Source organism: Caloenas nicobarica, chromosome 3 (genome assembly GCF_036013445.1).
Source record: "Caloenas nicobarica isolate bCalNic1 chromosome 3, bCalNic1.hap1, whole genome shotgun sequence".
NCBI classification, from domain to species: domain Eukaryota; kingdom Metazoa; phylum Chordata; class Aves; order Columbiformes; family Columbidae; genus Caloenas; species Caloenas nicobarica.
The window spans coordinates 15,164,592-15,190,688 of NC_088247.1; positions in this window are offsets into that span (position 1 = coordinate 15,164,592).

Genomic DNA, 26,097 nt, shown 5'->3' on the forward strand with positions numbered 1-26,097 from the left:
CTTGTTTATTTTTTATGTTAAGTGAGTTAGGACATCATGTACAGAATCATGTCTGCAAAAGACATGAAACTGTATCTTGAGGTCTTGTAGGAATTGCAGTGTTAGCTGTGTCCTGTCAGCAAGGTTTTAATAACAATGAAAAGAATAGCCACCACTTATCTAATGTTTTTCATCTGTATGGCTCGAAGCATGTTTCAAAGGAAATATTATTATCCCACTTTTATAAATGGAGTATCTGAAGCATTAGAAATATCAATGACTTGTTTAAGGCCATACACAGAAAGTGTTTTTAAATGGTCACAAATGCTATTGTTAACATTTTGGTAAGTTTAAGAAAATACTTTTTCTTTGAATAATCTGGATTTTTCAATTAGTCACTTGCAAAAACTATTTGATATACGTCACTTTCTCTTTGCTAAAGGAAAGCAGATTGCCAGGCTGTGGTGTGTCAGATTTTTGCTAAGGAAAAATTAGTGGCACAGAATTAAGGGAATTTAGAAAACTCAAAATGAATTCTGAAACATTATTCACATTATATGGTCTGTTACTCTGCTGGCACAAGTACATGCAAGAAAATCACTGGCACTTGAGAAATAATGAGTATCACAGTCTGTTTCTTTAAATGTAAATAATGCCTTTTTATTTCAAGCAGTAGCTCTTAAGACAGAAGAAGTAGCAATTCCAGGTCTAGAAAACATAGCTAAGATGCTAATTAATATGTTTGGCTGATGAGAAGCAGCTTTCTTCTCTCACTTATGATCTCTGCCTCTTGGTTTCAGCCCATTTTATGTTAACAGTCTGACTCCTCCTCCTTGCAAAACTCTTGGTGCAAAACCAGTTCCCAGACCACATCGGACTTTTCTATTTTCTGTGCAAGTGGTATTTTGTCCCCAGAAAATACAAGTGTGAAATGTTATCTATGGAAATTAAGGAGTAAAAATTTATGTCAGTGACTAGATTCTTTTAAGGAGATAATTAACTAAGAAACATCTAAAATTTAGGCATTTAATTAAATCTGGTTGTATAGGCTTTTCATGTAGTAAACTGAGGGAAAAGCACTTCCAGAAAGCATCCTAAAATAAATATTTATGATAGGTGGGCTGCTCTCTTTCCACTTCCATCTTATATAAGGGACATATGTAGCCAACAAGAAAATAAATGCCCAAGGTTTAGATGGCTAAAATCAGGCAATATGAATTTCATCCTTTGTGGTAAATCCTTCATTGCAGTTAAGAAAATAGCTTTAACCTGATAGTCTTGCAAGTCTATAACCAGGCAAACTCCAGAAAATACTGGGCCTAAAAGCCCAAGAGAGGGCTTTTATTCCTTCCGTGTAAGTACAGCCATACACCATATCATGCATTGTTCCTTTCAGTGCATCAAATGTAATCTGGTTGTTTGTAGGAATAAAACCATATTGTCTAGAAGCAGATATTTAACACTATTTCACACCCATGTAAACTGAGGTTTTGGGGGACAAACACCAGACTGGAATGTGTTAAGAAACTATGTCCTAGAGACAAAAAAAAGACTGAATGTCAGGAAGCCTTCAACTGTGCAGCAGCACTACCAGCTACTCAGTGAGTCAGGTACCAAACAAGAAGTCCCTGAAGGAACAGAAAGCTACAAAGTCTGTACGTGATAATAATCCTGATGTGATGAAGCAAACAACATCCAAGAAAGGTGTTTCAACCTCCTTGAGAGATTCATTGTCATTCATCACTGCTCTTGGGAAGAATGGCAAATAACTAATGCTGTAAACTCCAGAATACAGCTGAAAATTAGACTGTAACTGGCCGGGGAGTCATTTTCTGGAATAGTTTCTCAATAGAAGTAGTGAGAGGAGGTCAGTCTTATTTTCCAGTGAAGTTTGATGGGGTTTAGTGTTAATAGTAAACATAGCTTGGTAACCACTGAAAACTGTATTCCCTCAGGATCCTGGGACAGAATTCAGCAGAAGTCACATGGACAGTAAGATGCTGTAACATTTCACTGGAGTAAAAATAAATCCGTAACAATAAGTTTGTGAAGCTCCTACAGCAATTGCATCATTCTTCCATAAAGAGATACCACATGGAATTATGTAAATTATAGTCTTCAGGATGTTAAACAAGATTCAGCTGACTTTCCTAGAGGTGCATTCACTTCATGAGTGAGAGAGCAGTGGACTGTTGAAGACAAAAATGATATGAAAGGGAAGATTTGGGATTTGGGGAATTTTCCACAACAATTCATATAAGCAGAAGCTCATAAATAAGGAATACAGACCAGTCTCCCTGGTCAATAGCAAATTGAAGTCGTCTGGAAGACTTGGTTAATAGCGGTGACAATAATAATACTTTTATCAATAGAGATTATAAAAACAATGTATTGCAGACTCATATTTCTTTCAACTTTGTTGAACTAGAGGAGAAGTAAGGTGAAGAAATTACTCTTTTGTTCACATATTTAGGCTAAAAACAACAGAAAATTCTTGGAAAGCAGAAGTGTGTTGTAGTTGGCAAAGTAGAATATAGTAACCATGTTTCAAGTGATTGGAATTTTAAAATGTTTGGCTACAAGTTGTAAGAACACGATGAGAGAAATGCATGGAGGTGCAGAAAAATATTGTGGATATTGGGTGATTTAGCTCAGGAGATGGTGATCATGGGAGGTCTGCAACAGCTCAAAGAACTACACCATAAAACTGCCCACCATCTTCTCCTGTCATGTATAGAAAACTAATCATGCTTTTTTTGGGAAATGTAGGCTGTTGGGCACAGGCATCACGATTTCTAAAGGTTATAGAACATGATTTCCTATATAAGAGGTCTAATTCTCGACAGTGGTTTATTTTATCTGCTGTTAAGATGGACAAAGATTAATTGTTTTCTGGACCTACAAGTAGGTCATTGCCTACAGAGTAGTGATCATGAGCCAGTTATATTCAATAGGTGATTAAACAGAGGACGGTCCTAATCAGCTGCATACATGGTTCTTCCAAACAACTAATTTTCCGAAGCTCAGGGTAAGTATGAGTAATATTGAGTAGGAGGGAAATGCAAACAAAAAGTGAGAGAACTTGAAGAGATTATTAGAAGCCAAAAAGCCAGCGTTCCACAGTCAAGAAAGAAAAAGTTGGCCAAGAGCCCACCATATTTTGGTGACGGTATTACAGGGCTACTGGTGAAATGGAGCAAGTAATGTTATAGAAATTCAGAAACGTAGTTTTCAGAACATACTAGTTTGTGTCAGAAGATTCTTGAATACTCTATTAGAGATCAGGGAGGCTGTTAGGCAAAGGTTTGTTAGGACTAGACCTTTAAAAAACAATAAGCCAACATTACTTTTACCCCAGAATTATTGATGAGAGACCTCAGACAACTGGCCTCCTGCTGCTCCAATACAGTTTTGTTTCCTAAGAAAACAGTGCTTATGTGATCATGCTGTCTGCCTATTGAGCTGTCTGTCTGCTGTCTGCTTGTTCTCCTCATTTTTTCCAAAAAAACATTCTGAATCCACTAGCCAATTTAAACTGCATTTGAGAGAGTAGTAAAAGATTCAAATATAAATAAATTCATAAAGCTTACCAGAATAGAGGTGGTATTTGGAAGGTTTAGTTCTAAACTTCTATAAAATATGTCCACATGGCGATTTGCAAGATAGTGTCTATCAGGAAAATTATGCTTGTAAATTTTCCTTTGTTTGTGAATCTTTAGAAATGCAATAACCCCCAATACCCCAATAGGCTTGGTATTTAACAATATGCCAAACAATCACTTTTTTAGTTTGAACAACACAATATCACTGATTTTTAGACAATGGCTACACTATCATTCAATTCTTGCTGTTGTGAGTGTTATTTCCTTCCACAGGGGCAAGACAGCATCTTACCCATAAAGAAAACAGGGATCTTGGATCTTTGGATGCCAATCTTAGTAGGAAAAAAATACATCTGCCTCATACAGCAATCAAAATGAAGCTTTAGCTAATGAGTCCTCATGTTGAAGATAGTGACTTCCAGTTCCCTGTGAGATTTGAGTTAGCAGGAGTTGGAACGGAGAGAAAGAAGAGTCTGTTTCAGGCTTGTGCAAGGGAACAATTCCTTGACCTGCATAAATTCAGTAGCACAAAAAGAATTAATTCCTCCAGTATTTTAAGCCAACAGAAGCCAACATTTCTGCTATCCTGAATCCAGAAGAAAACAAGACCCTTGCCTGCTTTGGTTGTTACACATCGCTTGTCAGTGGTGCACATTTCTGCAGTCTGCTCTATTTCTTCATCCACACCTGCCAATGTGACAACCAAAGTTTAAATGAGAGAGACCAAGATATACTTTTGGATTATGTTCTTGGTTTTATCTGATCCAAACTTGCATTGTTTCTCATTCATGTACAAATGATGTAGAAGTAGCAGACTTCTCAAACCCATGTCAAGAAAATGCGGGTTATGCCTTATGACATCAATTTGCAGGGGTCAGGGTGATGAGTGGGCAGCACAGGAAAGGAGGCACAGAGCCCTGCATGGTGTGAGAATTTGTACGGAGAGAACACGTTGATGAAGAAAATGAACCTTAGGTGTCAACACTTTCAGAGCAATAGGCCAAGACAAATTCCTCTCACAGAGGAAGTCTTCAAAAAACTTTTTTTAAGTATTTTCATTTAGTAATTTTTCCATAACTTTTCATTAACAAGAACTTTAAGATCAAAAGATATGTCTATTGTGAAATATCACAAAAAGGTCAGCAGCTATAGCTCTGCTCTGAATCTACAGTATCAGAAATTACTTACACACACATTCATTTTTCATTCATAACCTCTCTTCTAGAAAGAGGGCTACAGTCCTGCAGAATTGCTGAAATGTTTCCTTTCATCATCCTCTCCCATGAAATCATCTGTGGATTTCATCATCAGAACAGATTTGCACTCTACAATCTCCAGAGGGGTGGGCCTGCTGTCACACAATGTTCAGTTCTTTGTCTGAGGAAACAGGCATTGATCCATGTATGCGCCATGTGTATGTTCTTGCAATCTAGGATGTCAGCAGGAAATCTGAGCTGTATGAGGACAAACAAATATGAGTCACAGCAGCCAGAACTTAATGCCACTCTATTTCACACTCCAAAGGTGATGGCTCCAGTAGCAGCCTGTTCTTAATGTGTGGGGGCATCAGTTTGGGAAAAACACAGCAACCCACTGAACAGGTGGGGAGGGACAAGTGTTTTCTGAAGGTTTGTGGGGTTTTATTTTTCATTGTTTTTCTCCTTCTTCTTTTTTTTTTTTTTTTTTCTTTTTTTATAACTGTAGCCAAGTATCTCCCTAGATAACTCTGATCAATGTTAAACCTGCTTAGCTTGTAAGCACAGACAAAGGAGAAAAGCTAGCAGGTCAGGCACTCACATTTCAATTAATTCAAAGCCTGTTTCCTCACATACTTTGTGAAATTGTGCCCTCCTCCAGCCTTTCAGAACACACAGTGTTACCACCAAGCAGGACTAGCAGCTTAACTTGAGAGAGCAGTGCTGAAGAGCAACTTGTTTGCTGTGATACATAACATTTGCAAAGGCAGCAGAAATTTCTAGCTGTACAATTTGGAGACTCTGAGATCAGAATAAGGCCCTGGTGGTATTTTTTTATGATCTACACAAGCTATTAGGAGTTGGTAGTTCTGCGCTACTTCAGGTCCTGAAAAATCTCTTCAGATGGGTATCTGTTATAACTACATCAAAGACCCTGGAAACTCAGTTCGGGTTCTTTCTCTCAACACCCCTGCCAAGTCTGCTTCATAATTCCAAGTGTGGGCAAACCTCTTTCTTGACAATCTTTCAGGTAAAATACTGCATTTGACTGAGTTCAGTATTTCAAAATGGCTCTTTGGTGGGATGCTTACAGCTGTACCCTGCATGTCATGCCCCTGGGTAGCTCCTGTCCACATTGTCATGCCTCTTGTCAGTTTTCCCTTCTCTTATTCTTTTCTATCAGTTGTTTGCCTTATTCTGCTATTTATTTGTATTATCTTTTTATTTCAATTTTTATCTCAATGCAGTCACTACCTGAGTTGCTGAAGATCCTGTTGTCAACAATTTGAACACAGATGATATTCTCTACTATGTTTGGTGATGACAGTCTCTACTCTTTGACTTTGTGAGGAAAGGTACCACAAGTTGCCTGCATTGCTAGCATAGAGAATTTTGGACTACAGTGTGCATCCTCCCATAAGGATATGATTTTTGTTCATGTTCATTTTTGGAAGCAAACAAATGAACCATGAATTCCCTTAAGAGAAACAGGAATGCAGGAGAGATTTCCAAGAATGGTAGACTTGGCAAGCATCATATGTAAATCCAGACAATTTCTGTGTCCAACACATTCTTGTTAGATCCTAGAGCTGGCCACATTTTATTTTTACTGCTAAATTACCAAGAGAAATCTTATTTTATGGTACAGTCACTCAATCTGTATGGTTTTCACATTTTCCTCTTGTTCAAAATGTCTTTCATTTCCAGAAATAGCCACATCAATGATTAATTCTGCCTTCAAGTTTTCTTAAATCAGTCGATGTCATGCTGGGCTTTCTCTACCTGTACAGCTGTTGAGTCATACAGAATTTATACACTATTATTCTGAAGTATTTCTTAATGTTATGTCTCCACACTTCTTCATCACATTCCAGTTTACGCTTTTTCAGCATCCCCCAGTGCAGATTTTCAGGTGCCTGATAATGTAACTTGTCAGGGAGCCTGCAAAATTGACCAGTGAGTTACAATATGTTGCTTTATTTTTTATATCCTATTATGTAAAAAGACTGATGTCAGGATTTTCTCAGGAAGAATGTCTTGGGCAAGAATGAATAACACATTGCCAGCTAAGCTTCGGATTCTGCTTTGCTAACATCATAGTCTTTCCAAAATTTCTCATGCTAGGGTAAAATTGCTATTTTGTGCAAAAAGAGTTTTTTCTTAATTTCCCCATTTACGCATGACATTATGTCAGGACAGAGACATTCAGTTACCTACTGCAGTCATAACTAAAGTAGGCAGTCACAACAAAAAAGTTAACCTGGAAATTCAATAAGAATGCAGCTCTAAATGTGTAACTTAATTATAAAAGCTACATTCTGCTACCCAAAACATTACACATGATTGTGGCTGAGAAGATAGGGTACAAGTTGCTTTCCAATAAACAAGGGCGCCACAAAATGAGTGATCTAATATGTCTGCTATTCCAACAGTTCAGGCCAAACATTCAATACTCAATATCATTACCTTAAAAATGACATATTAGCGCAAAGATGTGAGGGAAAGTGAAAAACCTGATTAGGATAGGATGAAAGGACTGTCAAGGAGGTCATATTTTGTGTGTCCCTTCTTAGACCTTGTTTGTTTGTCCGTATCAGTCTGTTTCTACTATTTTCAATATACAAAAAGGATGGCAATGTCACTTTAACTGTCTCCTGGGAAGGGAGACTTGAAAGACGTGTAGAAGTTGCTGCTTTCTTAATATGCAGAATGACAGCACAAAATGTAGTGTCTGACATTTACTTGCTTATTTGGTGTTGCTAATAAGTACACCGAGCATCTTCCTGCCACAATGAAGACCAGGCTCCAAAACTGAGTTTAGGTAACACCTTAATTCTTTCAAAAGAAAAAGGGAATTGATAGAGTGTGTGAAAGGAGGAAGGTGAGCAAAGCTAGTCAAAAGTAGGATACACTCTTTAAAGGTTTTTTTAGTTCCTTGTCTGTCTAATATTCTCAATCAGTAGTTTCAGGTTACTTGAGTAATAATGTTACTCTTTTTTTTCCTTTTAACACTGAAGTTCAATTTATCAAGCTGTTAAAGATGTTTCAAAAACCATCAAGCTTGCTACTTTATTTTTTTATAACTGCTTAAATATCCAGTCACAAAAATGCAACCTGTCAGGCTAATGTGTACTCACTGGAGTAAAATGAAATGTCTTAAATCTCTGCACCTGATCATCTTTCTTGAGAAATATTAAATATATGTATATGTATACACATATATTATTTTAAAGTGGGGTCTGTACATCTCAAAGGTTACCTTTCTTAAAAATAAATAAATAAATCTATAAAAATACATAAACATTAATTAGTTCTTCCTTTCCCCTTGTCAAAGAAACCCAAACTCCAGACAAAGCTCACTTTATAAAGCAGAAATGTTGGTACACATGGCCATATTGCCTACCTTACAGGAGGATTTGTGTTCACGTGTAGGTAGAGCTCTGCAAATAACATTTTGTTTCAGTGTACTAGCAGAATTTCAGATTTCTGAAAAATCAGAAAGGGAAATCAGTTCTCAATTTTTCTAAAAGATACATTTTTGTCATTAATGTTTTCTTGACATATTGAAAAGTAAACATAGAAGGATTTTCTTCTGTCTGACATTTTCAGTGAAGGAGGCTTAGTCCTCCTAAGAGCATTTGAATATAATTTTAAATATAACTTTAGAATTAATCAAACAGAATGGTTTCAAGGTGCCTGTATTGCTCATTCATCCGTTTAGTTTACTTGAACACGTTTTAACCAAAAAAAAAAAAAAGTTAAAATTCCTGTATTTTTTACTAATCAAATAAGAGGTCAGGCAGTAAATTTGTTCTCTTTGATTTTTAGCATTCCAGATAAATATATAAATATGTATACATTTTTATATATATTCAGATCACTTTTATGAAGCTATTTGGTAAAAGCTATTTTGGTAAAAGAGTGATCAAAAGTGATTATATCGTAACCATCCACCTAGCCAACGTACCTGACATGTCAAGTGCTCAGAATGAAAACATCTCTGAATGCATGTGCCTATCAGAAATTATCTGCAAAAATGTGAATTTTGTGAAAAACACGGGTTTGTGATAATTGAGATCTTCCCCAAAAATATCCCTAATCTTTGAGATTCTGGTTTACTTTCTAATTTGGCTTGGTTTAGCTTGGCTTGATTTCAGATGGGAGGTACACCTTGGTTTCTTTTTGGTGAAAACTGACAATCATTGTTCTCTTTGCCCAAAAAGGATTCCCCAAAATAATTCTTCCCCAAAAGAAAGAAAACTCCAAATTCAAACTCTCTTCACAAGAGCCACCCACCCATTTTTCCTCTCTCCTTCACTTACCAGGACATTTTTATCAGAAGAAAATACAATTTCCTGAATCATTCCTCAAGTTGTTGATCAACGGATGTAGGAAAATATATTTTTTCAGCATTAAGTTTATGCTTAACTTTCAGTTATATTCCATCTAATGAAATTTAGTCACATGTTTAATCACATATTTTCAGTAATCAGGCCTATCCACATGAGCTTTAGAGCACTATTAGGCCTCAGTGTGCTAGTTTAGGTATAAACCAAAAAAACGCAACCAGCTAAACAAAAACTTTCAGAACTATAGTAGTGCTTGTAACACCAAAGGCATAATTCAAGAGAAACCACTAAAATCTGGCTACATACCCAGCAGGTAGTAATAGCTTTCAGTTGCTGTTCTAAATATGTTGATTGTTAATTTGACTGTTGCCTTCATGAGGCTGCTGCTTCATTCATTCTTATTTTCTTCATCCAACATGCAAGGGCCACTAGCTGCTGGTCAGAACAATTGCTTTTGATATATTGTCATTAAAGTTATTAGCTTGGACAAGACATAATCACACTGCAGTTAGAAAGGAGTTGACTGGTTCAAGCAGTGACTAAATCACCACTAGAGGCATATGCACATATTAAAAAATAATAAAATGTTCAGTCCTGTTCAGTAGCATGGTTGAAAGGTCAGACATTCCATTATTTGGTTTTGGTCTAATGCATTTATTTTTTCCTAAGCTCTAACCTTGTACAAATATTCTTAATTTGATGTTTCTGGAAAGGGAGCAACAGAAGAAGACCAAATCCCAAAGGAAACTCTGGGCCTCAAGCAGACAGACAAAATTTAGAGTATAAAGTAAATTATGGTACACCCAATAGGTCAAGATAGTCTAGAAATGCCATTAAATTAATTATTATTCCCTTCAATGGGCCTAGCACTTCAGCTAGAGCCTCTTTTCTCTTGGATCACCCCCTCAGCTGAGTCACAGTGAAATTCTGTACCCTTTTCTGCAAATGAGACTGTTTTGGCTGGAACTAACTGGACACATATGTTGCCACGTGCTGCACATTCTTTAGTCTGAAGTCTTCCAACAGCTTGGTTTATATCTTTGAACAATTTGTTCATTACAGAAAGCAGAAGCATGGAAAGGGTAGTGCATCCTTGATAGTGTTTTCCAGTAGTCCTATCTGATTTAGTTTGGTTTCTATCTCAGGTTGGGAATTTGCTATTAGGTTGCTCCTAGGTAGTACCTGAGTATTGAAAGAGTACAGAGGTTTATGGGTCAGACTTACATATTTTGATTTCTGAATACATTCGTTGAGTCAGTGTTGAAAATAAGTCTCTTCCCAAGGGGATATTTTATTCAGATTTTAAAATGAGGCTCTAAATGTGCATATGCAGATTTTTTCACATTCATTTGAATACTCATCCAGGTGTACAAATGGGTTTGTAATTGCACACAATTGTGCATGTATTAAATGCATATTTAGAAAGAGTAGTTGAACATTTGGCATCTTTCCTTTGCTAGAGAGATCACTTCCAGTACCTTGGATGGAATAGCAACAGTGCCTTTTTTCTCTTTAGCATATTTTGTCACTTGTCATCCTTCCTGTTATCTTTCTCACTCACACACACATCCCTCCCAGACCTCAACCATTCAAGCCAAGCAGCAATAATCATAATCAGATTAAGAATATGATCATAGTCAGATTAAAATGTTATATAGCCATGATGGCATCCCTGTGAAATTTCTTTCAGTCTAATAAACCATTTCTCAGTCATGGCTTCAGTCAGCATCAGACACACTGTCAAGGAACCCCAATCCACGATGTCTCCATGAGCACAGACTATCAGTTTGGTTTGCTATGGTTGTGTGCTTGCATTATTCACTACCTATGAAGACTCCTCTCAAGTAAGTAATGTAATTTGTATGCCAAAAAGCTCCAGGGTTTTTAGCATCCATGATTATTTTTTTAACCTGCATGATTATTTAGAAGGGAAGTTTATATCATAGTCCCATGCTCCATTACTAGCTCTACTTTTAAAACGATTCAATCATCCACTTAGAGTGTTATTCATCACCAAAAAAAAAAAAAAAAAGAAATGTGGAAAGCTAGGCATAAAGTTCACATGAACCATGCTCTTAAACTGGCTAATCCATAGATTTCAGTAGATACTTATGAATAATAAATGCACATGTAGGAGGAAATCACTCTGGACTTGAATGGGATAAGAATAGGTGATGGCCTTCTTACAAAAATGTATACCCTAAATGTTACATTAAGGAAAGTAGATTGCAGGTCTTCAGTTCTCATCTCTGTTTATTGAATTATACATGAGCTTATCTATAGAGTTCTAAACCAATTTTTATTTGTAAATATTCATTAAGCTTGTTCATCTACGTAAGCTTGAAAACTCAGCTTTTAATGACTCTTGTTTTGAAACAGTTTGATGAGTTTGTTTTACAGTCCCTCCCATCATCACAAGAGAGCAGCTGCTGTGCTTGCAATTGTCTGTGTCTGACAAAGTCAAACCTTGGCTGTCACAAAATGTTCATCACTTCAGAGAGCCTCCAGACTGCAAACTATGCTGTGGACCACTGCAAGGCATGTCACGATGAGCAGGACCCAAGGGCTTGGGAGTGAATATGCTTCTTGGGGCAGCCTTTGGGAAGGGTAGGAGCAGGGAGGGAGTTATTGCCCAGTCTGGATCATGCTTGGGTAGAGGAAGAAGGTGAGAGAAATGTGAGGGAAGGAGGGCTTGGTGATAAAGCCCAAAGACAAGTAGAGGTGGTCAAGTAGGTGACAGGGAGCCCCAACAATGTTCCTCATCCTGCCAAACAGGGTATTTCTAGAGGTCTAACTAAAGAAAGATTGTGTAAGAAGGGAGGAGTGGGGAAAACAGACTGTAAATAAAGTAAAAGAAGCCTGTAATCATAAATATAAAAGGCATTCTGCATACTTGTTGGTTTGTAGGTGTTGAGTAATTTAGAAAGTATCTTCCCCTTACTAACAAGCAGGGAAAATGCAAGTAAACTAAGAGAATTCAGATTCCAGCCAAAGATGATCATTTCCTCACTGTCATCTTTTTAAACACAGTTGAATGCTACTGAATATTAGAATAAAATTAAAAATAAATATTTATATGTCATAATTTATCCTAGCTGCTCTCCACATCACGAGTGATCTATCATCCATTCTTCAAAAAATAAGAATATTTATAGTAATTTATTCTAATAATTTTGAAATACTTCATGGTCTCCCCCTGTCAAGGGGGAAAGGTGCATTTAGAATCATTGGTGTCAGGCATAAGCTGAAAAAAAGTCGGTTCAAAGAAATAAGGTTTTTTAATTATCCTTCTATCTAATCTGAGGATCTCCCAGGAATGCTGCATTTCTGAGCTGCCAAGGGTTTAACAACTCTAAATACTGTAGGGGCTTTACTTCAGGACTAGACAAACATGACACCCCCCACCCAAAAAAAAAAAAAAATCAATTAAAATAATAGATACTGTTCTGGGAAACTTAAATTACAAATCCCTAGAGCTCTGAAATGAAGAATGAGGAAATTGCTTTCTCCCTTTAGGCATGACCTTTTCCTTTGAATGGATTCCACAGAATAAAAAGAGGAATCATCTTTTATTTAAACAGGAAGCAACTGGAGGCAGTTTGGGGCTCTTGGGAATATTTAAACACATGCTGAGAAAGAAATTGAAAGCCATGACTATTTCAAGGACAGAACTTCAGCGGCCTATGCTTTTAATGTGATACGCAGCCCTCCTGACACCAAGAGCAAAAATAGCATTTATCCTCTTATCAATACACAGCATTAGCTATGCAACTGCCTGTGATGATGGTTAAACTTAGGGAGAGAGCTGCTTTCGGGGCCTTCTAGAAGGAGTGGACACTCCTGGTAGGTCCATTAGAAGTTACATTAGGGTAATTTAATTCCTCCAGCCCAGCTCCATTCACAACTGCTCCTTTCTTCCAAGTTACAGTTTGTTGAATCAATAGCCATTAGAGTAAATCAGCCTCAGTGGGAAAATGCCCTTGTAAAACCAGAGCCTGACTCATTGTGATCATTGCAGGTCCCCGCTTATGCAAGAAAAAAGTCACATTTGGATTCTGAGACGATGTACTCTATTTTCAAAGCAAAACCAGAGCCTGCAAGCAATGCCATGAAGTCGTGATATCCACTGAGAAAACTCCAGCAAACCAAGGTGTAAAACAGTTGAGACTTACTTCAGTGTTGCTTTGCATTTACTTCTGTAAGAGCAACTGCAGCCCCCAAAAGGCTGAACTTTTCAGAAATCTGAGGATGTTAATTTAATAGAGTCCTACAGGCTGTTAGAAAGAAAAAGCCATTTCTCTCTGTTCTCTTCCTCCACTCACACTCCTGTAATCTCCCATCTTGTATTTTCAGCTAAATGTCTCTTGGTGACATTTTACATTTTTTTAATGACAGACTACCAGTCTGTGGGTTTTTGTGGCCTTACAGAAGAGCTGAGCCCCTTTATGCCTAGCTACTCACTTTTATCAGTGTTATCATACAGCAGAATAATAGGGTCTAAAACCACTTTCATTCCCTCCGTGCATTCAGGTGGTCAGAAAAAGGATATCCGGAGACATGCCAGAATCTTGCGTGTGTGTGAGAGGTGCAGAGGTATGTCGGGATCAAGGGTGGATTATTTTCCCTTGGGCAGCAAGAGAACGTCAGCCTTCTGAAGCGACCTAGGGACCGTACTCCCTGCAGTACAGGACAGGACTTTGTATAAAATCTGAATGTACTCTAAGCTACAAATTAATTAGAAGACACTGCCTAAAACTAATTTTGGAAAATTTACATATTTATCTGTATTATTTCCAAGTAGATTTGGCCACAAAAAAATATTTTCTATCCCAACCAAGCTAACCGTATAAACTGTATGAATATATTTGCGCATGTGCTTACTGTATGCTTACACAATACATCCATTAACTGTGACTGAAAATGAGTTTTCTTTTTGTGTCTTTCCTTGCCTCCTCTTTTTTACCAGCTCTAATGTACTATGACATTTTTTTTTCCTCACTAATTAACTCAGAGAAGAGCTAAAGTTTTGTGGCTTAATGTACAGTAATGAGTATGACATGATTTTCAAGCTGTAATATGAAACACAGAAAATGTGTTATTCATGTAGGCAAAAACATTACATTCCTATTTATAAGTCTCCTGAAATGATTAATCTTCCAGTGCTGCTACTTATTTATAAACAGTTCAGGGGCATAAAGTACAGTGTCAATTTGATGACCTAATATCACGTTATATTTTGACTTTATTTAATATACCTGCATTCTGTAATTTGTGACAGTGTCTATTGTATTACTTTATGGTACATCCTGAATATAATAAATTTGCAAAGTTTCGCATATAAACCACAATAGTCACGAGCAATTTTCTCTTATTTGTTTTTCATTACAAATTATTCATCTATCTCCAATGCTTATATTTTAGTCTTAAAGTAACAGAATAAATGATAGGATCCTAACCACACTTGGATAACACAGTGGGACCTTTTTCTTGCTAAGAGCACTTTAAGCACAAGTAAAAGCTAAGCATAAGACAGATAACAATGGATGGAAAGTATGAAGGCTTTGGTTTAATATGGCTCAAGGCTGAGAGGAATAATTTATGACAGGGAAATAAAAATTGATGGAGACTCTGCTATTTTAAACAAGGCTATGAATGGCAATAAGAAACAGAGGAGATGAGCTGGAACAGGTTCAGATTAAGAAATGCCAGGTTAGTATGCTTCTTTGAAGCATTATGGTAAGACTAAAAAATATAGAAAGCTGTTCTTCCTTGCTACACATAGTGATATCTTATTAAACTAGCCATTGGAAATTTTCTAGTTCTGAAGGAAACACACCAGGATGACGACATGAGAGTCACACAGAACAACTGGGAGGTTGCAAAGGGCCATCTCGCGAAAGTCATTTCTTGTCCTTTATACACACGGAAGCCTTGATTCTGCAGAGACTGACATGTTGCCTTTAGACTGTAAAAATAGAGTGGGCTTATTAGATTCTGGATGCTTGAAAATTAATCAAAGTAAATCATACTGATTTCCAGCTGAGTATATGTTAAATGTGTGCAACTGAGTTACAGGCAGGGTTTTTTTCAGGGTTTGAGAAATGTTTTTCTTTTAAGATTCCCAAAGCAAGGTTCACTTCTCCTGCTTTGTATTCAAAAATGAACTCTGATACAAGAAAGCCTTGACAATGAATTAATTTCAGCAGTGGATGGACTCCCATTTACTTAAATTAACTTCAAACTGGGAATATGCTGTGCTTCCAGGTAAAAAGTTACTAATTTTTCTTAAAGTTAAGCACTGATTTCAGCAGAAGGCACCAAAAATTGCCTTCATGACAATTTACATGTTTTCTGAAAATGCATGTAAATTGTACATAATAGCTTTGCAAATTCAGGTAATGGATTGTTTTAGAGGTTCCAGGTTTCTGAGACCAGATCACATCAACTATTTTTTCACTTGAATAGTTTTATGTTAAAGTGTTTCTCTTGATTGCAACTGAGTCACTACTTTTTTAACGATTCTACGATAGTTGTAAAAACAGCAAACCTTTATCATACAGGAAACTTTCATTTCATAGAAACAAATTTCAGAATGAAATATAAATATGAACAGCACTAAATGTGTAACAGTTGATATTAAAAATTCTTATAATAACTTCTCCCACCGCACACTCCTGCACTGCAATATAGTCTAATCAAGATAATCCAATTATCCTCCAAAGTGCTGGCTGAGTAGTGTGAGAGGAGGGAGAGATGCACCAGATGAGACCCTCAGCTGAGGTAAATCCAGGGATTCAATATATCCCTGCTGATTTACTCCAGACAAAGAGCCAGCCTGCTATTTTTAGCTTTTATGATTTACTGGAAGTTCTTGGCATTTGAGCTCCTTTCCAGTGGAGCATCAGTTCTCCCGTCCACAGGCAGAGCATACACAGGGCCACCAGCTCCACTCCCACACAGCCCCAAGCTGCTTCTGCCGCTCTTCCACCCACCTGTCCTTCCAGCTCGCTGACAAACCCCTCTAAACTACAATAAGGTGGCTGCCTACACATGTGCTGGCTGATTTGCTTTGCACAGACCCAACACACCACCTCCACAGTCACGGCAGCCTGTTTCAGTGATTAGAAGTGTGAAAGAACAGCAAGGAGCAGGGCTCACACACCAAAGCATCTCTGTTTTGGTGATGGAGATAGAGTGGGCTTTTTACAGAGATTCTTATTATGTTCCCTGCAATACATCACTTCTTCAGGGACTTCCTTAGTAGAAGGTTAATAAACCATAGTTACAATAAAAGTTGCACCTCCTCCCACACAATGTGTGGTATGCTACCACCAGAGAGGCCGCTTCAGAATACTGAAGTTATGTTGAAGTGATTTTGCTGGAAGTTTCAGCACTCAGAAATGACACTGCTGCATGAAGGGTTTGATTATTTCACTTATTTTCATTTTGTAAACATCCACATGTCCTGCTTCCGACCAGCTTACTATAGTTTTCTACCTGTGTGAGAACAGCAGCCAGCTTTCTAGATGTCTATCAACCTGGAGTGCCTTTGCTTCAATGTTAGGACTGTTTGTTCCTGGGGAAGTGCTAAATTTATTTTGGCGGTATTGGGATAAGCTGGTCACTAGTCTTTCAGAAGAACCCTATTGAACATGTGTCTTGACAGGGCAACAGGCTTAACACATTAATAACTGTAACTCTTTTGAGACCCGCTAAACACTTTCAAAGAACTTGGGATTATTCACTAAAAATGCCAGGTCTCCAAGAGGAGCGAAAGTCCGTGAAATGTAGTGGGAATATCCAAACACCCGAATTATATGGATGTCGTAAGAACCTAGAATAAAGAGCATGCTAAGTGGGAGTTGCAAAGCTGCTATCAGCCTGGATGAGGCATCCAGGTGTTTCTCAAAACAATGATTTGCCCTTATTTTGCTTTATTTGCCATGTCACATGGTTTTCAACATTTTCAAAATTCAATAATCAAGTGGATAAAGCTGTTATTTAGTATGTTGGTCTGTGCATATAGTTCATTTCAGTTTCAGGTTTACACCTCCATCTGAATGTAATTGTTTTTCACACTCAGGGAAACACTGATTTACAGAATAATGTATTTTTAATATTCTTTTGGTTGTTAACATCACAAACAATGCTGTGGATCCCTGCCTTGGGGCAATGAGTCATCAGAAGTGGCTGGAGGAGTAAAATGATTACTTTGAAAAGTGTATTTTTAACTACAGGAGGAAATAACTTTCATTATCATTAGATTGGCAAAGTACTTGAAGGTAATAGCTCCATCAAGCAACTTTTTTCCTAGTTCTTATGTCAGAAAATAAAAAAAAAAGAAAAAAAAAAAAAAAAAAAAAGAAAACACAACCACCTCTTTTTCCAAAACACTCTTCACAGAAGTGCAAAGTTAGGTGGAAGGGCAATATGCAGACACTGTCAAAATAAAATATTGCTGAAGAAAATAACAGGTGAATAAATGGAATAGGAAAGAAAAAAATCCCTCAGGATACATTCGTTTCAAATGGTGCTTTTTAAAGATCTTTTTGGACCAGAAACACAAATAAATGCATTTAAATTATTCTAATTCAGCATAAATACAAGACAGCATAATGCATTCTTTCTTGATGTAGTTTAGCAGCCTTGCAGTAGATGATGGTTCTTCTCCTAATTTTCATGACTAATTTTTATGCTGGTCCCAAGCTTCTACTTGTGGGCAGCCTTCTCAGAGAAGGTAGAACAAGAGTTGCCAGCAACAGAATAGGCCAAATCTTCTACATTAATTACAGCTTCATTGCTCCATTTAGCAGCCACCATCTGCCAAGATCTGGCCAGAACTTGGGTGGTCCCAAGCAGGATTTTCCAAACGAGTGACAAAAGAGTTGAATTAGGCTTCCTTCAGCTTCTGGATGGAAAAATCCCTGCTTAATATAAACTTCAAAACACTTGAATTCCTGTGACCCTTTCTATGAGCACAAGGATGTAGGCATGGGCAAGTCTGAAAAAACATCGGGTGTTGCTCTCACTGGCTGCATCTACATCTCATCTAAGTTGTTTGATCTAAGAAGAAACCTTACATTTCCAAAACTATTTCATCCATGTTTTCCTCACAAGTGGCTTAAAATGAAACTGTGCTTAGGCTGTCTACAACATACTGGCCCTTGCAATAAACAGTGCCATGCCCTTCCTGGACTCTTCTGGTTGCCCAAAGTCCCTGGTGGACCAGCACAGCAGGGTAGGAAGAAGAGTACCAGACAATGTCCCTCCAGTAGGCAGGTACCATGCCAGGGCAGCGTGGCCACCCTGGGGATTCCCACCTTCCTCATTGTGGGCTCATCCCTCTGCATTGCATATCACATTGTTTCTGCTACAGTATAAGCCAAACTCATGTAATGCACATATTATTATACATTATGAACATATGGAATAACATAAATATGAATATCAGTCTAGATACTACAGAAGAGAATAAGCCTAAACTGCCTCTGGCTTGCTTGTGTTCCTCTCAGTCACACCTGCTTCCGTGCTCCTATTTCTTTTAACTTTACCGGGTCCAGCTGAGGTTTGAAAGGACTGCTCATCTGAGGCAGTTGCACTTTAACCTCCAAAAACCTTTCCCTGCCTTTGATTGTTGTAAAAGGAAAATTTTAATATGGATTAATATTCGGTACTTGTTTATACGCATGTTGTTCTCTATAGAATCTTGTGTTTCTAATATGGTGTGCAAATTATGTGCAGAAATACGTCTAGACTTTCCAGAATATTTCATTTTCATGATATTTTAACTTAATTGTACTGTTATAATGAACCAGACCCATTTACAGCCACTGCACAGACCAGTATACATCGAACTTCCCACACAAGCAGAAGGTTTTAAAGCCTCAGATTTGCTGCGTGGTTACTGGTGGGATGAATCAATACCTACTAATAACATTTACAGCAGAAGAAATAATATGACTCAAGTGTGGTTTAGCTTCAGCAGACCTAATTGTTTGTCTCTGAGAACTCCCGCTCAGTATCTCAGGGCGGATGAGGTTTCATTTTTCTGTGAATACCAAACCCAGCAGTCATAGCTCTGCATATGTTATTTATTGAGCACAGTGGCTGTTTTGTTGTGGCAGAAAATACGTCCTGGAAATTCTATAGGGCAGAAACTGCAGGTGGACAGAGCTTCCCTGGGAGGGTGTTGAATAGCATCTGCCTACTAGAGAGGGCAAGTAGAACCTTACAAGAGGAAGGCTGATTAGGATCTTATATTTAAATAGATGTGTCATGTACTGGATTCTCTTTTCTTTCTCTTTTAAGCTCATCATCTGAGGAACAGAAAATGTATTTTGTAAATATATGTTTAACTATCCAAAGGTCAAATAACAAGACTGCAAAATATTAGCATGAGATGGTTGTTGTATGACTTTTCAGTTCTGAAATAACTGCACAGTTAATCCTCCGAGCATAGATTCTTGGTTGACTGGCTCCTGGTCACAATCTTTCGACCCATTTTCCTGCTTTGTCTTTAAACCAGGTGAACCACTTTAACTTTGCCAAACAAGCATGCTGTTGATCACTAGGCTGTCACTCAGCTGCTCTTTTTCATTATCCTTACAAAATCAAACATTTTTGCTTTTCTCATCACCCCTTGAGGGATCCATATCAGCTCTTCCCTCTCAGGCAGCAACCTGAGAGTGATGGAAATTCTTCCCTTGAACTTCTGGGCAGCCTTGGTTTGCTCAGGACTTTCCACACTTTTCCAGCCTGTAGTTTTTTGTTTGCTGGGCTGCCTGTTTCTGAGGCAATGCCGGGCATCTTCAGGTGATCTTTTCCCTATCTTGGACAATGTGCTTTCCACTTTGGTTCTTCTCAGGGCAGCTGCATTTCTTACCTCTAGCTATTATTGCAATGACCAAGTTTTGGTACATTAGACAAGAGAAATTGATATCTAGCAGAATCATGAGAGTCTTACTGGCTGTTTTTCATCTGGAGGACTCAATTATGTTGTTTTCCTGCATTTTTTAAAACATCCTGCGAAATAAAGCTGGTTGACAAGAATGTATAGTCAGGTTCGTTTTACCTTTAAAAACTATTGTTATTTATTTCAATCAGTAAATCTGGTCTATACATAGGCTAGACACCTTTTTGAAAAAGAAAATCCTTTCTTTTTTGTATTATTTTGCTAATCGTGGAGTGATTCATTTACCTATTCACCCAAACCGTATCTCAGCTTCCCCTTCTATTCCCCATGGGCAAATGCGTGACAGAAGAAATAGATTTTGTGCTGGACTACAGTTCAGCTCTGGTGAGACAAATCTCCCCATGGGACAAAGCACTGTTATGTTACACTTTTCCCCATCTGCATTTGCTTACAGAAAAAAACTGTAGAGATAGGTGTCACAGCACTTAACACTAAACACTGCATGCAATCTCTTTCTTCACGCTTCTTCCCAAGAGGTGGGAGTACAGAGACGACTGGGGCAGGGGAGATGTATATTCATGCATGAAAGTTCATGCATGGTTTGGGTTTTTTTTCACAACACATATTCTGAGATGTGAAATATGTGAAAAATAATATACATCACCTTCTACCTGTCTCCCAGAAAAAAAAAAAAAAACAAAAACAAAAAAACCAACAACAACAAACAATCAGAATAATAGGTCCAAAAAATATTCCTCACAGAAGTTGCTGTTAATTTCTTTTGGATTGCTATCTTTTTTTTCCTTAGTTTATCCCGCTGCATAGTGACTGTTCCCACCAGGCTTCTCTTGATGGACTTTTAGGCTATGAGGCTGTGGAAGTAAAAACTGTGTGTTTCCTTTCATCACTTTGACAGAAAATGGCAAATTGCAGTCTTGACTATGTCTGGATGGGTGTTTGCTAGTTTCATTTCATCTGCCAATATTTCATAGCTTTTTCTGTACTGTGCATTCATCGTAACATTACACAACATTTACAGTTCATCTGTTTTTGTAATTAAATTATTACACGATCAGTATGTATAAACTGGCTTCTTGCTTACGTTGTAAAATAATCCACCTCAAAGGATTAATGTCCTCTGTGCCAATTGCGAGGAAATTATGATTTATTAAAATCTTGGGAAAATAGATAATTTTGAATTAAACAAAAATTCTCAGTTATAGCCATATTTTGAAAAAATTTTCAAGAGTAATAGAATAGACTTGAAATGTGAAGCTGATTAGAATACTGTTGAGATATGCATTTTTTCCTGAGCACAAAAAATGGTTTTGATTTAATGTTATAAGCTTTTGAAAATTGATAACATTGATTCTGAAAAGACTTGTGCTTCCTTCGAGTATGTCCATTCAACTCAGTGGAATTGGTCTGCTGATTTCAACAGTGTGTTGTAGGCAGATTTACTCAGGTGAGATTAATCAGGCCCTGGGTGAGGAGTTTCAAAGTGGGTGATTTTAAAACCATATTACAAAACGATAATGAAGTGGGGGTATTTCAAATGAAACCATGATATGAAGAATAAAATAGCTGATTTACTTATTCACTCCACAATGAACAATTATTTTTGCATCATTTTAAAGAGTCAGTAAAAAACTATAAATCACTTAAATTAGGTCCAGACTTAACGAACATAATGAAATTCCAAACTTGAATGAGCATGGTATTTTCCTCATGCTTAAAGCTATACCATAACCTTATCTGCCTTACAATAAATCAAGATCTATACAACAAAGTTTTCTGAAGTGGAGCCACACAGGTGGAAGAAAAATGAAATATTAACCTCATGGTTTTCCTTTAAACACTAACCTGGAATAGTCTGTGCTTTTCCACCAAGCACAGATCTTTGTCAAAAGTATTTTCTTCGTTTAATTGTGTTGAAAAAAAAGCCTCTAATATACTTCATTGGTCAAAATGTAGAATGTACAGTGGAGTTATCTGCATCCGAGGCAAGTGCATAGACCACATGTATGGCCAACGAGGAGAACTGGAAATTGCAGTAACTTTCTCATCTCGCACTAAAGTTGTATTTCAGACAGAATAAGCTGCAAGCTGGAAAATTTCTCTTTCTGCCCACTGTCTGCAGAAGATAACTAGATCCCCAGCTTGGATGACTGGACTGTATATATGTATATAAATTGAATGAGATGAAGCCTGCTGTTTTATTATCACCTCAATTCAAAAAGTAACATCAGGATCCTTTAGATCAGTGTGTCCTTCTAAGTTTTAGCCTTTGTTACAGATCTCTTTAATTTGAATTCTTCACTTATGACTTAGCTTTTGCCTCAAAATGTCCTTTTTTATTTTCTTTCTGTTATGATCGAAGTCTAGCTGCATTAGTAACACAAATTCTTAGAAAATTTTTGGAGAATAGTTAACAGAAAAGATATTATAAAGTACTTTCTGTTTTACTGCTATGAATTGACTTTTAAAAATATTTACACAAAAATTCCCGGTTTGTAAAATACTAAAATAAAGGAATATCTTCTGAAGTAACAGAAAACTACTAAACATTCTCTGTAGGAATGGATAAATCATATAAAAAAAATAGAAAAAAAACCCATAATTTATTGATTTCATAATGATCTGCTGAATGATCTGTCTCTCTTCTTACTATAACTGGAAACAGATACCTACTTTTTTACTACTGCAGCAACAAAATAGTAATTTTTTTCAGGTGCTTCACTATCTAAGGGTTGATTGGCTTTTCAAGCTGTGCCCAGTCATCAGTCCCAGCTTTGAAACATGCCAGTAAGATTCCTTGTCAAAATATCTTGTGGGGATGTACCCACGAGTACTGAGAGACGTGGTAGATGTTATTGCTAAGCCACTCTCCATCATCTTTGAAAGGTTCTGGAGAACAGGAGAGGTGCCTGAGGACTGGAAGAAAGCCAGTGTCACTCCAGTCTTCAAAAATGGCAAGAAGGAGGATCTAGGAAACAACAGGCCAGTCAGCCTCACCTCCATCCCTGGAAAGGTGATGGAACAACTCATTCTGGATGTCATCTTTAAGCACGTGGAGGAAAAGACGGTTATCAGGAGTAGTCAACATGTATTCATCAAGGGGAAATCATGCTTGACCAACCTGATAGCCTTCTGTGATGGGATGACTGGCTGGGTAGATGAGGGAAGAAGAGTGGATGTTGTCTACCTTCACTTCAGCAAGCCTTTTGACACTGTCTCTCACAACATCCTCATAGGTAAGCTCAGGAAGTGTGGGTTGGATGAGTGGACAGTGAGATGGATCGAGAACTGGCTGGATGGCAGGGCTCAGAGGGTTGTGATCAATGGTGCAGAGTCTGGTTGGAGGCCTGTAGCTAGTGGGGTTCCCCAGGAGTCAGTACTGGGGCCGGTCTTTTTCACCTATTCATCAATGACCTGGATGAAGGCACAAGTTTGCTGATGATACAAAACTGGAAGAGCTGATACACCAGAAGGTTGAGCTGCCATTCACCATGATCTGGACAGGCTGGAGGCAGAGAAGAATGTAATGAAATTCAACAGAAACAAGTGCAAGGTCCTGCACCTAGGGAAGAATAACCTCATGCACCAGTACAGGTTAGGGGTTGATCTGCTGGAAAGCAGCACTGCAGCAAAGGACCTGGAAGCACTGGTGGACAATAAGTTAACTATGAGTCAGCAATGTGCCCCTGTGGCCAAGAAGGCAAATGGTATCCTGGGGTGCATTAAGAAGAGTATGACCAGCAGGTCGAAGGAGGATGTCCTCCCCCTCTAGTCTGCTCTGGTGAGGCCACATCTGGAGTACTGTGTCCAGTTCTGTGCTCCCCAGTTTAAGGACAAGGAACTACTGGAGGGAGTCCAGCAGAAGGTTACGAAGATGATTACGGGTCTGGAGCATCTTTCTTATGAGGAAAGGCTGAAAGAGGTGGGTCTGTTCAGCCTGGAGAAGAGAAAGCTGAGAGGATTTTGTTTATGCTTATCAATATCTCAAGAGTGGATGTCAAGAGGATGGGACCAGACTCTTTTCAGTGGTAGCCAAAGATAGGGTGAGGGGCAATGGGCATCAAGTGAAGCATAGGAGTTTCCATCTAAACATGAGGAGAAACTTCTTTAGTTTGAGGTTGACAGAGCGCTGGAAGAGGCTGCCCAAACAAGTTGTAGTCTCTCCTTCTCTAGACACATTCAAAACTCACCTGAACACGTTCCTGTGCCATCTGCTCTAGGTGAACCTTCTTTAGCAGGTAGGTTGGACTAGATGATATCCAGAGATCCCTTCCAATCTCAACCATTCTGTGATTCTGTGATTCTGTGGTTCTGTGATCTGTCTTGATTAGTCACGTATTCACTTCAAGCGAAATTGTTTTTAAACACTATGATCCAAAGAAAGGTATCACAAACGTGAGCAAACTTGAGAAGAGGAGTTAAATTTTTCTACCTGAAAGGATCATTGACTTACGCACAGTTATACCAACTGTGTAAGTCTGTTCCAAAGTTCCACCTACTTAATCTTGTTCAGAAAAACTGGTTTTGAACTGCTTTGGGGATGAACTATGACAGTCTGTCCAGTGCTATTGTTGTTGGCAAATTTCTGCCTTACTTTTTTGCTTGGAGAGGAACATGTGCTAAAAGCAATGACCATGCTCTTGTCCATTCATTAATGGGGAAGCATTCCTGACCTGGAATCTTGGGCAACAGAAATCCAGTGTTCAGCAGGTTTGAGACCCAGCCTGATGTAAGAAGAGGATGCTCTTTCTAGATGTCTATATGTACATGAATTCTATACAGTCTTATAACAGATATTTCCAGAAATATGGTGATAGTCTTTAACATGTTAAATTCCTGACATAGCTTGAGAATAGCTTGCATGCGAGACCTTTTTCTCCCTAAATGAGACAGAGGCATTTTTTACTGACAAGCTTGTTTGCTGCAGACTTCAAAGAACAAATAATGTGAAACTTGTGGAGAAATCTGATCAACATTTTAATGGAGATGATTTTTCTAGGTTCTTTTGGTGCCCACTTCCAGAAGAGAGATTTTTAAAAGTTTGAAGGCTTTCTTATTAGTTGTAATAATATTGCTATGTTAACACAACATAAACAATCCATATTTGTGTTGTAGTACGTTCATTCCACTGAACTTTTATGCTATATGAATGATGTAACTTTAATAAAAAATGCTATGGTTGCCTGTTATGGTTTATTGTGGTTATGCATTTGGATATGCGAACTTTACAGTTTAACACACATTTTCAAGCCATCAGGAAGCTGACAATGTCATATATTTACTCAAAGCGCTCCGTATAAACATCAGGCATTCGAGAGGACAAGACCAAGGGTCAGTTCCTGAGATATTACTGATATGGGTGGGAAGCTTCCTGTACTCACCAAAACTACAGCATCACTTGCTTATGTGAGTCAAAGAACATTTTCTATCCTAACCAAGAATGTCAACTGCATTGAAAATCACTCACTGAAAATAAAATATATTTTTTATCCCATATATAATTATTTTTCGTTTTTAACCTATCTTCACAGTAGCTTTACCTTCTCTTGTTTCTTCTCATTTTGTCAACATGAGCAAGAAAACACTTCTATAATGAAGAAGTTACTTTTTAACATATATTTTTATACTTATATTTTCTTTGTATTTCTGTATTTTTACTTTATTACGTGTTTTAATTTCTGTTGTGAGGTATAAAAAGCTTGACATATTATTTATCACTCTTTCCATTACTTTCTTATCTCCCTGACATAGTTTTGTTGCTGATGAGTTCCTTTTTCTCTTCTGTGAGACTTCCAGTTTCTAGTATGCTTATGACATCCATTCATCCAGATTAACATCCCAGTCAAAGAATTAATTACATTGTACAGGTCTCATAAATTTAATAGTAACAAACAGTGGCTGAAGCTACTATTCTATTTGAATTGCATCTAGGTGTGTTAGCTAATGTCTAGTAAATGTCCCAAAAGAGTCCTTTCTTAAGGTCCTGACACCCTCTTCCTACTAAAGGAATCCATGCTTAAGTTAACAACTCTAACTTTCTT